Source organism: Pan paniscus, chromosome 16 (genome assembly GCF_029289425.2).
Source record: "Pan paniscus chromosome 16, NHGRI_mPanPan1-v2.0_pri, whole genome shotgun sequence".
Classification (NCBI taxonomy): domain Eukaryota; kingdom Metazoa; phylum Chordata; class Mammalia; order Primates; family Hominidae; genus Pan; species Pan paniscus.
Window position 1 is genome coordinate 20,222,940 of NC_073265.2, and position 15,268 is coordinate 20,238,207.

General features: G+C 37.9%; 1 protein-coding gene and 1 pseudogene across 2 annotated transcripts in view; both read left to right on the plus strand.

Moving 5' to 3' along the window:
- KLF13 (KLF transcription factor 13) overlaps positions 1-15,268 on the plus strand; it is a 146,816-nt gene that overhangs the window by 88,703 nt on the left and 42,845 nt on the right. The window lies entirely within an intron of this gene.
- On the plus strand, positions 4,951-5,812 carry LOC117975982 (ubiquitin-conjugating enzyme E2 C-like; annotated as a pseudogene).

Here is a 15,268-nt window from a genome sequence, read left to right on the forward strand (position 1 = left end):
CACTCCCCTTTGCCTTCTGCCATGAGTCCATGAGTGAAAGCAGCCTATAGCCCTCACCAGAAGTAGATGTTGGTACCATGTTTCTTGTAAAGCCTGCAGAACCATGAGCTAAATAAAACTCTTTTCTTTATAAATCATCCAGCCTCAGGTATTCCTTTATAGCAACACAAATGAACTAAGACAGAACATTCCACTGAATTACGACAAAATGCATACTCTTCTCAAGTGTACATAAAACATTCTCCAGGATAGACCATATGCTAAACCATAAAGCATACCTCAATAAATTTAACAGAATTGAAATAATACAAAATATGTTCTCTGACCACAATGGAATGAAATTAGAAATTTATAGCAGGAAAATAATTTGGTAAACTCAGAGATATGTGGAAATTTTACAAAACACTCCTGAATAACCAATAGGACAAAGAAAAAATAAAAAGGGAAGTCAGAAAATAGATTGAAGTGAGTGAAAATGAAGATACGACATCCCCAAAGTAAAGGAATGCGAGTAAAGCAGTGCTTAGAGGGAAATTTATAGCTGTAAATAACTATGTTAAAAAAGAAAAAAGATCTTAAATCAATACTCTAACCTTTCACCTTAAGAGACTGGAAGCTAAACCCAAAGCAAGCCAAAGGAAGAAAATAATAAAGATTAGAATAGAAATCAACGAAATAGAGAATAAAAAACAATAGATGGACAATAAAAATAATAGAAAAAATTGATAAAACCAAAAGCTGGTTCTTTATAAACATCTACAAAATTGATAAATATTTAATTTTTAGGTTGAAATTTTCAGCTTCTAGGTTGAACAAGAAAAACAAGAGGGCTCAAATTACTAGAATCAGGAATAAAAGAGGAGACATTACTACCGACTTTACAGAAGTAAAAGGGATTTTAAAGAAATGCTATAAACAATTGTATGCCAACAAGTTACGTAACAACAAATTAGATAAAACTGACGAATTTCTAGAAAGATACAAACTACCAAAACTGATTACACAAGAAATGGACAATCCGAATATACCTATAAGAAGCAAAGTAATAAAAAACTACCCACTAAGAAAATCTTAGGCCCAGAATACTTCATCACTGAATTCTACCAAGCATTTAAAGGAGAATTAATGCTAATATCTCACATTAAAAAAAGGGGTGGGAACACTCTCCAACTCATTATGAAGCCATTATTATCCTTATACAAATACCACAGAAGACATTACAAGAAAACTACAGAGCAATATCTGTTATGAATACAGATATAAAAAATTCTAAACAAAATAATAGCAAACCAAATTCAGCAATATATAAAAAAATTATACACCATGACCAAGTGATATTTACAGCAGAGATGTAAGGTTGACTTAACATTTTAAAAATAATTAATGTAATACATCACACAATAGATTAAAAACCAAAAATTACATGAACATCTCAAAAATCATTTGAAAAACTCCAACACCTTTTCTTGAGAAAAACACTTACCAAACTAAAAACAAGGAAACTTCTTTAATTAGATAAAGGCATTTATAAAACACCCATATCAAATATCATACTTAATAGTGAAAGGAAAAATGGACCAAAATACTCTCAAAGGAATCAAGAAAAGAGAGAAAAATTAACATAGAACAAATGAGACAAATAGCATCATTGAGATGGTAGCTTTAAATTGAAATATATTAGAAATTTCATTAACTTGTGTGTTGCATGTTTGCTTTGTCATGAACTGTTAATATGTTTCCTAGAGTTCGAATGTGTCCCTCAAAGTTCATGTGTTGGAAACTTACTCCCCAATGTAAAGCATTGAGAGGTGGAGTCTTTAAGAGGTGATTAGGTTATGGAGTGCTCTGCCCTAATACATGAATTAATGGCAATGTTATGAGTAATTATCGTGATTAGTTATCATGAAAGTGGGTTCCTTACAAAAGGATGAGTTTGGTTTGCCCCCTTCTCCCTCTGTCATCCATGTGATGCCTTCTACCACATTATGAAGCAGCAAAAAGGCAATCACAAGATGCTGACCCCTTGATCTTGGACTTCCAAGCCTCCAGAACTATGAGAAATAAATTTCTTTTTAAAATAAATTATCTAGGTCGGGCACAGTGGCTCATGGCTGTAATCCCCAGCACTTTGGGAGGCCGAGATGGGAGGATCACTTGAGGTCAGGAGTTCAAGAACAGCCTGGCCAACATGGTGAAACCCCATCTCTACTAAAAATACAAAAATTAGCCAGGCATCGTGGTGTGCACCTGTAATCCCAGCTACTCAGGAGGCTGAGGCATGAGAATTGCTTGAACCCGGGAGGCAGAGGTTGCAGTGAGCTGAGATCATGCCACTGCACTTCAGCCTGGGTGACAGAGTGAGACTCTGTCTCAAATAAAATAAAATAAAATAAAATAAAATAAAATAAAATAAATTATCTAGTCTCTGGTATTCTGTCTTTTTTTTTCCTTTTTTTTTAAAACAGAGTTTTGGTTTTGTTGCCCAGGCTGGAGTGCAATGGCGTGATCTCAGCTCACTGCAACCTCCATCTCCCAGGTTCAAGGGATTCTCCTGTCTCAGCCTCCCGAGTAGCTGGGATTACAGGCGCATACCACCATGCTTTGCTAATTTTTGTATTTTTAGTAGAGACAGGGTTTCATCATATTGGTCAGGCTGGTCTGGAACTCCTGACCTCAGGTGATCTGCCTGCCTCAGCCTCCCAAAATGCTGGGATTACAGGCATGAGCCACTGCGCCCGGCTTTCTGGTATTCTGTTACGGCAGCACAAAATGGACTAAGACAATGTTAAATGATCCAATTAAAGTAAAAAGTTTGTTAAAGTGTATTAAAAACCTAACAAACTTTACCTTTTTTTAAATGACAAAGTGCACATTCAACACACAAGGATACAGGGAGCTTGTGAATAAGAGAACTGAAAAAGATTTACTGTGCAAACACTAACCAAAACCCACCTCTATATATAAAAAGACAAAATAGAGCTTATGACAGAGCTTTACTTCTAAGTAACTCAAGGTTTAAAGAAGAACCGTAATTAAAAATTTGCACTCAATTACATAAAAGCTCTCCATATACTGCATATCAAATCTTGTTGGAAGCAGCTAAAGTTGTACTTTAGAGGATTTTTTTTAGCCTTCAAACATAAAAAGAAAGAATAAAGGCTGAAAGAGTGATTATCTATTCGAAGAAATTAGGGAAACAAAATATCCATTTGAAGAAATCAGAGAAAAAGTATATTAAATCTAAAGAAAGTAGAGTGAAAGACACAGGGATGACAAGAACAGAAATTAATGACATAGAAAACAAACATAAATAAAAGGAATCGACCAAACCAAAAGTTGCTTCTTTGCAAAAAGTAATGAGATGATATACTTTAGTAACAGTGTTCAAGAACAAAAACAAAGAGTGCACAAATAACACTATCAAGAATGAAAGCGGACCATCACTATCAATCCCACAAATAATAATATGAAAAGTAGAGGACATACTGAACAACTCAACACCACAAAACTGTGAAAGATAGTTAACTGAAAAAATGCTAATTACAGAAACAAACACAGTAGAAATAGTACTAAATAAATTTAATCAGTAAGCAAAATTTTTTTCTACAAAAATTTTTATACAAAGCTACCATGGCTTTCCTAGCAGGATTTATGTATCAGTCCATTTTTGTGTTGCTATAAAGAAATACTCAAGAATGAGTAATTTATAATGAAAAAATATTTAGGTTTGGTGTGGTGGCTCACATCTGTGATCCTAGCACTTTGGGAGACCAAGGCTAGAAGATCCCTTGTGCTCAGGAGTCTGAGACCAGCCTGGGCAACATAGAGAGACCCTGTCTCTAAAAATACATACATATATACAAACATAAATAAGAAAGGAGATCTAATTGGCTCACAGTTCTGCAGCTGTACAGGAAGCTTGGTACTGGCATCTGCTTCTGGTGAGGGCCTCAATATGCATACAATCATGGTGGAAGGCAAATGAGGAGCTGGTGTATTTCATGGTGCATCCCCCCAGAAAAGGCTTGAGAGGCCCCCAGAATCCCTAGCTGGGTGACTAGTGAAGATCTTTCCTTGTATAAAGCCAGGCCACAAAGACTGAAGAGTTGCCTGTTTTTCAAAAGCACAAATCCCAGTAAAAAATAATAAGGCATGTGAAGAAATAGGGAAAAATGGCCCAATCAAAGGAACAAAATAAATATTCAGGAACTGACCTTAAACAAAGAGATCAATTAATGACCTGAAAAAGAATTCAAAATAATTGTCTTAAAGAACTTCAATGTGATACAAGAGTACACAGATAGACAACTAAAAACAAATCCAGAAAACAATGCATTAACAAAGTGACAATATGATCAAAGAGACAAAAACTAAGGAAGAAAAAACAAATAGAAATTCCAGAGCCGAAGATTGCAATAACTGAATTATAAAATTCGCTAGAAGGATTCAATAGACAACTTGATCAAGCAGAACAAAGAATCAGTGAAGTTGAAGACAGATAATTTGAAATGATCAAGTCACAGGAACAAAAAGAATAAACGATTAGTAAAAGTGAAGAAAGCATAAGGGACTTATGAAAAATCGTCAAGCCTATCAATATACATGTTATAGGAGTTAAAAAGAAGAAAGAGAGCAAAGGGCAGAGAGCTTATTTGAAGAAATAATGGCCCAAACTTCCAAATCTAAGGAAGAAAATGGACATCCAAATTCTAGAATCTTGAAGGATGCTGACAAAGAAGAACCCAAAGATGCCCACACTGAGACATATTGTAATCAAACTATCAAGGACAGTTTGATGTATCAGAAGTCAAGGATAAAGAGAGAGTCTTGAAAATAGCAAGAGAAAAGCCACTTGTATGTACAAGGGAGCTACTGTAAGATTATCAGCTGATTTCTCAGCAGAAACATTATAGGCTGGAAAGGAGTAAGATGTTATATTCAAAGTGCTGGAAGAAAAAAACTTTTGTCAACCAAGAATATTATAACCAACAAAACTGTTCTTCAAAAATGAAGGAGAAGGCAGCCAAGTGGTCTCCTAAGACCATAACCCAGCCGCCACTAGTGTCGTCGCCACCCATAAAAGAGCCGAGCTGAGTGGGGGTGCTGCCCAGAGTCCTGTGGGCAAAAGACTACAGCAGGAGCTGATGACCCTCATGATGTCTGGTGACAAAGGGATTTCTGCTTTCCTTGAATCAGACAACCTTTTCAAATGGGTAGGGACCATCCATGGAGCAGCTGGCACAGTGTATGAAGACCTGAGGTATAAGCTCTTGCTAGAGTTCCCCAGTGGCTACCCTTACAATGAGCCCACAGTGAAGTTCCTCACACCCTGCTACCACCCCAACATAGACACCCAGGGTAACATATGCCTGGATATCTGGAAAGACAAGTCGTCTGTACTGTATGGCATCAGGACCATTCTGGTCTCCATCCAGAGCCTGCTAGGAGAACCCAACGTTGATAGCCCTTTGAACATGCATGCTGTTGAGTTCTGGAAAAACCCTACAGCTTTTACCTTCAAGAAACCTATTCAAAGCAGGTTACCAGCCAGGACCCCTGACCCAGGCTGCCCAGACTGTCCTTTTTTTTCTTTCTTTTTTTTTTTTTTTTTTGAGATGGAGTCTCGCTCTGTTGCCCAGGCTGGAGTGCAGTGGTGAGATCTCAGCTCACTGCAACCTCCACCTCCCAGGTTCAAACGATTCTCATGCCTCAGCCTCCCAAGTAGCTGGGATTACAAGCACCTGCCACCATGCCCGGCTAATTTTGATATTTTTAGTAGAGACAAGGTTTCACCATGTTGGTCAGGCTGGTCACAAACTCCTGACCTCAGGTGATCTGCCCCCCTTGGCCTCCCAAAGTGTTGGGATTACAGGCATGAGCCACTATGCCTGGCTTCCCTGCCTATCTTTGTGTTGCCTTTTTAAGTTTTCCTTCGATGGTCTGTCCTATCTGTGATTTCTGTATAGGACTCTGTATCTTCAGCTGTGGTATTATTTTTGTTTTGTTTTTGTCTTTTAAATTAAGCCTCGGTTGAGCCATTGTGATGTATATTAAATAAATACATTTTGGTTATTTAAAAAAAATGAAGGTGAAATAAAGACCTTCCCAGAAAAATAGAAGCTGAAGGTGTTTATCCACACTAAATCTACCTTACAAAAAAATGCTAAAGGGAGTTCTTCAAGTTGAAACAAAAGGACACTTGACAGCAACACAACGGCGTAAAAAATATAAAGCACTCAGTAAAGGGAGGTATATGGAAAAGTACAGAATTGTATAATATTCTAATGGTGGTACATAAATCACATTTAATCCTGGTATAAAATTTGAAAAAGTATAAATAGAACTATAATTATCAAACTTTGTTAATGAACATAAAATATAAAAATATGCAATTTGTGAAATAAATAACATAAAGTAGGCGAGATGTAAAATTTTTTATGTAATTGATATTAAGTTTTTGTCAGTTTAAAATAAATGGCTATAATGATAAGGTATTATACTTAATCCCCATGGTAATCACAAAGGAAATATCTGTAGAAGATATACAGAAGAAAATGAGAAAGGAATCAAACTTGTCACTAAAAAAAAATTAACAAAACCTAATGAAAGGCAGCAAGAAAGGAAAAGGGACAAAATAACTGCAAAGTATACAAAAAACAATCAACAAAATGGCAAAGTAAGTCCTTTCCTGTCAGTAATTTTTATATATGTAAATCAAAAGAAATAGAGGGCGGGCTGAGCGCGGTGGCTCACACCTGTATTCCCAGCATTTTGGGAGGCCAGGACGGGCAGATCACCTGAGGTCAGGAGTTCGAGACCAGCCTGGCCAACATGATGAAACCCCATCTCTACCAAAAATATAAAAAATTAGCAGGGCATGGTGGCGTGCACCTGTAATCCCAGCTACTCAGGAGGCTGAGGCAGGAGAATAGCTTGAACCTGGGAGGCGGAGGTTGCAGTGAGCTGAGACCATGCCACTGCACTCCAATCTGGGTGACAGAGCAAGACTCCATCTCAAAAACAAACAAACAAACAAAAAACAAAAAAAAGAAAGAAAAAAGAAATAGAGTGGTTCAATAGATTTTTCAGAACCTCAAGACCCACTCACCTTAGATATAAAGACACATATAGGCTGTGTATTAGTCCATTCTCACAGTGTTATGAAGAAATACCCAAGACTGGGTAATTTATAAAGGAAAGAGGTTTAATTGACTCATAGTTCTTCATAGCTGGAGAGACCTCGGGAAACTTACAATCACGGTGAAAGGCAAAGGAGAAGCAGGCACCTTCTTTTCAGGGCAGCAGGACAGAGTGAATGAAAGCAGGGGAAATGGTAGATGCTTATAAAACCATCAGATCTCCTAAGACTCACTCATTACCATGAGAATATGGGGGAAACCACCCCCATGATCAAATTACCTCCACCTGGTCCTGCCCTTGACATGTGGGGATTATTACAATTCAAGGTGAGATCTGGATGGGGACACAGAGCCAAACCATATCAGGCTGCAAGTGAAAGAATGGAAAATGGTATTACATGCAAATTGCAACCAAAAGAGAGCAGTGCTGGCCAATTTATATCAGACAAAATAGACTCTAAGACAAAAACTGTCACAAGAGACAAAGATGAACATATAACAATAAAAGAATCAATTTTCAGCTGGGCGCAGTGGCTCAGGCCTATAATCTCAGCATTTTGGGAGGCTGAGGTGGGCTGATCACCTGTGGACAGGAGTTTGAGACCAGCCTGGCCAACATGGCAAAACCCTGTCTCTACAAAAATACAAAAAAAATTAGCTGGGCTTGGTGGTGGACACCTGTAGTCCCAGCTACTCAGGGGGGCTGAGGCAGGAGAATCACTTGAACCTGGGAGACAGAGGTTGCAGTCAGCTGGGATCATGCCACTGCACTCCAGCCTGGGTGAGAGTGAGACTCCTTCTCAAATAAAAAAAAGCAAGAATCAATTTTCCAGTCATATAACAATTACATATATATACATATATATATGTATATATATATATCAGTAGCTCACTTAAATATATGAAGCAAATGTTGAAAGAATTGAAGGGACAAATAGGCAGTAACACAGTAATAGAAGGAGATTTTAGTACCTTGCTTTCAATAATGCATAGAATAACCAGACAGAAGATTAATAAAGAAACAGATAACTTGGGCCGGGTGCTGTGGCTCACGTCTGTAATCCCAGCGCTTTGGGAGGCTGAGGCGGGTGGATCACCTGAGGTCAGGAGTTCGATACCAGGCTGGCCAATATGGTGAAACCCCGTCTCTACTAAAAATACAAAAATTAGCCGGGTGTGGTGGTGGGTGCCTGTAATCCCAGCTACTCAGGAGGCTGAGGCAGGAGAATGGCTTGAACCCAGGAAGCGGAGGTTGCAGTGAGCCGAGATTGTGCCATTGCACTCCAGCCTGGGTGACAAGAGTGAGATTCCATCTCAAAAAAAAGGAACTTGAACAACATTATAGACCAGTTGGACCTACAGACATATACAGAATACTCTAAGAACTACAGAATAAATGTTCTCTCAAGCTCACATGGAACATTCTTCAGGATAGATCACATGTTAGGCCACAAAACAAATCTTAAATTTAAGAAAATTGAAATCATACCAACTGTCTTTTCTGATTTTGTTGGAATAAAACTAGAAATCAATAGCAAAAGGAAAATGGGTAGATCACAAATATGGGGAAATTAAACAATACACTCTTGAACAACTAATAGATCAATGAAGAAATCACGAGAGAAATTGGAAAGTGTTTTGAGACAAATGCCAACAAATTTGATAGCCTAGAAGAAATAGAGAAATCTCTAGAAACATACAACCTACCAATATTGAATCGTGAAGAAATAAAAAATCTGAACAGATTTAAAGCTAGTAGAGAGATTAAATCACTAACCAAAAACTTTCCCATCTAGAAAAGTCCAGGACCAGGTGGCTTCACTGGAGAATTCTACCAAACACTTAAAAAAGAATTAATATAAATTATTTGCAAACTTTTTAAAAAATTGAAGAAAAAGGAATTTGATGAGACCAACATTATTCTGATTCCAAAATTAGACAAAGATACTACAGGTAAAGAAAACTACAAACATCCCTGATTAATATCAATGCAAAAATCCTCAACAAAATACTAGCAAACCAAATTCGATGACACATTAAAAGGTTTATACACCATGACCAAGTGGGATTTATTCCTGGAATACAAGGATGGTTTAACATATGAAAATCAACAATGTAATATCACATTAAAAGAATAGAGGACACTATGTTCCAACTGTTCTATATATATATAAGTAAAAAAAGAAAAAAGAATGAAGGACAAAAACCACATGATCATTTCAATTGATGCAGAAAAAGCCTTAGAAAAAAATTCCACACCCTTTCATGATAAAAACACCTGACAAACTATCAATAGAAAGATATTATCTGACCATATTAAAGTGTATACAAAAAGCCCACAGCCAACATCAAACTCAGTGGTGAAAAACTGAAAGCTTTATCTCTAAGGTTAGGGACAAGACAAAGATGCCCATTCTTGCCACTTCTATTCAACATAGTAATGGAAGTTCAGCTAGAGGAATTAGACAAGAAAAAAGAAACTAAAGGCATCTAAATCTGAATAGAAGAAGTAAAAATACTTCTGTTTATAATATTATATGTAGAAAATTCTAGAGATTTCACACACGCACACACACACACACACAAAGCTCTTAGAACTAAAGAACAAATTTAGCAAAGTTGCAGGGTACAAAAATCAACACATGAAATTAGTTTTATTTCTATATCTAACAGTGAACAAATTTAAAAAGAAAATTAGGAAAACATCCCATTTACAAGAGCATTGAAAACAATAATATACTCAGGAATAAGCTTAATCAAGGAGGTGAAAGACTTATATACTGAAAACTACAAAACATTGCTGAAAGAAATTAAAGAAGGTATAAATGCAGGTAAAGATATTTCACATTTATAGATTAGAAGACTCAATGCTGTTAAATGTTCATACTACCCAAAGAAATTTGCAGATCCAATGCAATACTTATCAAAATCCAATGACATCTTTGAAGAAATAGAAAAAATTTTCTAAAATGTATATGGAATACTAAAGAATCCTAAGGAATAGCCCAAATAATTTTGTAAAAGAAAACAAAACTGAAAATCTCACACTTCCCAATTCAAAATATATTGCTACTCTGACAGTAATCAGAATAGTATGATACTGGCATAAAGACCTATAGACCAATAGAACATAAGAGAGATCCCAGAAATAAATTTTCACATATGTGGTCAAATGATGTTTGAGGAGGGCAAGACTGTAACCAAAGCCTGCTTTCTGGAATAGTACCAATGCCAGTGTGGAAGATCTGTGGGCCTTATTGATGAATATAAAGATTTCAGTGGCTGGGTGCAGTGGCTCACACCCGTAATCCTAGGAGTTTGGGAGGCTGAGGCGGGCAGATCACCTGAGGTCAGAAGTTTGAGAGCAGCCTGGCCAACATGGTAAAACCCCGTCTCTACTAAAAACACAAAAATTAGTTGGGCGTGTTAGCACATGCCTGTAATCCCAGCTACTTGGGAGGCTGAGGCAGGAGAATTGCTTGAATCCAGGAGGTGGAGGTTGCAGTGAGCTGAGATCGCGCCACTGCACTCCAGCCTGGCCAACAAGAGTGAAACTCCGTCTCAAAAAGAAAAAAATTCTAAATGCCTTTAACAGCACCCAAGTCACCTCTTGAATGCTTTCCTGCTTAGAAATCTCTTCCACAAGATACCCTAAATTATTTTTCTCAAGTTCAAAGTTCCACGAATCTCTAGGGGCAGGAGCAAAATGCCTCCAGTCTCTTTGCTAAAACATAACAAGAGTCACCTTTACTCCAGTTTCCAAGTTCCTCATCTCCATCTGAAACCACCTCAGCCTGGACTTTATTGTGCATATCATTATCAGCACTTTGGGCAAAGCCATTCAACAAGTCTGTGGGAAGTTCCACACTCTCCCACATTTTTCTATCTTTTTCTGAGCCCTTCAAACTGTTCCAACCACTGCCTGTTACCTAGTTCCAAAGGAAAAGTGTAAAATAATGAAATTTAATTCTTATATCATTTATAAAAATTAACTTAAAAAAAGATAATAGGCCTGAATATAAGACCTGAAACTTTAAAACTCCTAGAAGAAAACACAGAGGGAAAGCCTCCTGACATTGGACTTGGCAATACTTTCCTGGATATGATACACAAAACACAGGTAATAAAAGCAAAAATAGACAAATGGGACTATATCAAACTTAAACCCTGTGCATCAAATAAAACAATCAAGAAAGTAAAACGCAACCTACAGAATGGAAAAAATATTTGCAAGCCATTTGATTGGTAAGGACTTAATATCTAGAATATATAAAGAACATTTACAGCTCAACAACAATAAAAACGCATAACCTGATTAAAAAATGGACAAATGACTTGAGCAGACATTTCTCCAAATAAAATATATGTGATGGTTAATTTTATGTGTCACCTTGACTAGAGTAAGGATTGTCTAGAGAACTAATAAAGCAATATTTGTAGGTGTGTTTGTGAGGGTGTTTCCAGAGGAGATTGGTGTGCAAGTCAGTGGACCATATAGGGACAGATCCACCCTCACTGTGGGCAGGCACCCCAGGCAGCTGGGGTCTGGAAAGAACAAAAAAGGCAGTAAAGAGGCAATTATCTCTTTTTCTCTCCTAGAGCTGGGGCACCCTTCTTCTCTTGCTCTTGGACATCAGAACTCCAGTCTCTCCAGCCTTTGGAGTCCAGGACTTATGCTAGTGGTCCCCTGGGTTCTCAGGCCTTCAGCCTCGAACTGAGATTTACATCATCAGCTTCCTAAATTCTGAGGCTTTTGGACTTGGACTGAGCAACGCTATTGGCTTTCAGGAGTCTCCAGCTTGCAGACAGCCTATTGTGGGACTTCTCACTCTCCATAATCATGTAAGCGAGTTCCCCTAATAAATCCCCCATCTATCTATTATCCATCCATCTCTCACTGGTTTTACCTCTCTAAGTATATGAAAAGATGCACAGCATCACTAGTCATCAGAAAAATGCAAATGAAAACCACAGTGAAATACTGCTTCACACCCCTTAGGAGGACCACTGTAAAAAAAACAAACAAACAAAAAACAAAACAAAAAACAGAAAATAACAAGTGTTGGCAAGAATGTAGAAAAATTGGAACTAGTACGGCAATTCCTCAAGAAATTAAAAATAGAAGTATCATATGATCCAGCAACCTGACTTCTGAGTATAGATTCAAAATTGAAAACAGGCTTTCAAAGTGATGTTTGCACACCCATGCTTATTGCAGCAAAATTCACAATAGCCAAGATGTGGAAACAACTTAAATGTCCATGGACAGATGAATAGATAAGCAAATGTGGTATACACATACAATGGTGTATGAGTCCTTTCTCGCACTGTTATAAAGAAATACCCAAGATTGGGTAATTTATAAAGAAGAAAAGTTTAATTGCCTCACAGTTCTGCAGGCTGTGCAGGAAACATGGTGGCTTCTGCTTCCAAGGGGGCCTCAGGAAACTTACAATCATGGTGGAAGGCAAATTGGGAGCAGGTATGTCTTACATGGCCCAAGCAGGAGCAAGAGAGAGAGGGGAAATGCTATACTTTTAAACAACCAGATCTTCCAAGTACTCACTCACTATCATGAGACCAACACCAAGGAAGAAATCTGTCCCCATGATCCAATCACCTCCTAACAGGCACTGCCTCCAATACTGGGAATTAGAATTCAATGTGAAATTTGGGTGGGGACACAGACCCAAACCATATCAAATGGAATATTATCCATTCTTTTAAAAAAAGACATGTTGTCTTATACTACAACATCCATGAACCTTGAAGACATTATGCTAAGCAAAATAAGCTAGTCACAAAACGGCAAGTCTTGCACGATTCTACTTATATAGGGGTATCTAAAGTAGTTAAACTCTTAGAAAGTAGAATGGTGGTTGCCAGGGCCTGGGAAGAGAGGGGAAAAGGATCGTTGTTGTTCAGTGGGTATAGAGCTGCAGTTTGCAAGATTTTTCTTACCACAATTAAGAAAAATCATGTCTCTCGCACAACATGTGTAGGGATAAAAGTACAAAATATTTTGTAATGTTAAGAAACTTCAATATTAGGAGGAATTAACCATGTTTATGGATTGCAAGGCTCAGTATTCTAAAGGTCAATTTATCATAAATTCACCTTTAGATTTAATGTAACCTCAGTCAAAATTTCAACAGGTTTTTTGGTAGAACTTCAGAAGCTTATTCTAAATTTTATATAGAAATGCCAAGGACCGGCCGGGGGCGGTGGCTCACACCTGTAATCCCAGCACTTTGGGAGTCCGAGGCGGGCGGATCACAAGGTCAGGAGATCAAGACCATCCTGGCTAACACGGTGAAACCCCGTCTCTACTAAAAAATACAGAAAAATTAGCCGGGCGTGGTGGCGGGCGCCTGTAGTCCCAGCTACTCGGGAGGCTGAGGCAGGAGAAAGGCATGAACCCAGGAGGCTTGCAGTGAGCCGAGATTGCGCCACTGCAGTCCAGCCTGGGCGAAAGAGTGAGACTCTATCTCAAAAAAAAAAAAAAAAGAAAAAGAAAAAGAAAAAGAAAAAGAAATGCCACAGACCAAATATAACCAGGACATTCTTGAAGATATAGTGGAAGAAAGTAGCAAGATTTGCTCTACCAGAGTTCAAATTTACCATAAAACTAATTTACTATGAAACTATCATCATTCAGACAATGTGTAGTTGGCAAGATGATCTACATAATTTGCAGGACTCATACAAAATGAAAATGCAAGGCTCCTTGCTCACAAACTATTAAGAATTTTGGGACAGCACCCCTAACGCATTAAGTCAAGTACAGGAGTCTTCTAAGGATGGGGCGCTGTACAGTGCTGCATTCTGTATGTTCATTTAATTGATGACAAAAAGTGGCAGTGCAGAGCAGCGGGGAAAGGACAGCGTTTTCAGTGCACGGTGAGGGGACAATTTGTTATTCAGGTGGAAAAAAATGATAGACTTAAAACCATGAGAAGTCCTTAAAAAGGAAGGGAATTCTGACACTTGGTACTACACAGTTGAACGTTGAAGACACTATGCTAATGAAATAAGCCACATACAAAAGGGCAAATAATGCCCGATTCCGCTTACATATGATACCAAGAATGGTGAGATTCATAGAGATGGAAAGCAGAATAGCAGATGCCAGGGGCTGGAAGAGGGGGGAATAGTGAGTTATTATTTAATAGGTACAGAATTTGTCTTTGGGAAACTGAAAGTGTTGTGGAGATGGATAGTGGTAAAGGCTGCACAATAATATGAGTGAACTTAAAGCCACTGACTTGTACACTTAAAAATAGTTAAAATGGTAAATGTTATGTATATTTTACCAGAATTAAATAAAGATGAAAAGCAAAACAATGTATCTGTAGAAGAAAATACAGGAGACTAACTTTATGATCTTAGCACAGAGAAAGATTCTTTTATTTTATTTATTATTTATTTCTTTATTTCTTTATTTATTTATTTTGAGATGGAGTCTCACTCTGTCATCCAGGCTGGAGTGCAGTGGCGCGATCTCGGCTCACTGCAAGCTCCGCCTCCCAGGTTCACACCATTCTCCTGCCTCAGCCTCCCGAGTAGCTGGGACTACAGGCACCCGCCACTATGCCTGGTTAATTTTTTGTTATTTTTAGTAGTGACAGGGTTTCATCGTGTTAGCCAGGATGGTCTCGATCTCCTGACCTTGTGACCGCCCGCCTTGGCCTCCCAAAGTGCTGGGATTACAGGTATGAGCCACCGCGCCTGGCCTGATTCTTTTATTTTAAATTAAAGATCATGCTCTGTTGCCTTGGTTGGAAGGGGAAGATTGTTAAACAAGGTCCAAACAGCACTAATGATAAAGGAGACATTTGATAATTTTGATTCATTAGAATTAAGAAACTTTTCTTCATCAAAGGACACTATTAAGAGAGTGAAAAGCTAAGTCACAAAGTGAAAGAAGATATTTGCAGTACATACACCCGGCAAAGAGGTCATATCTAGATATATAAAGTACACCTAAAAATCAATAAGAGAGAGAACAATGAGTAAAAGGGGAAAAAATGGGTGTCTTAGTCTGTGTCATGCTGCTATCACAGCACACCAAGGATTGGGTAATTTATGAAGAACAGAAATTAATTTTCCTACAGTTCTGGAGGCTGGTA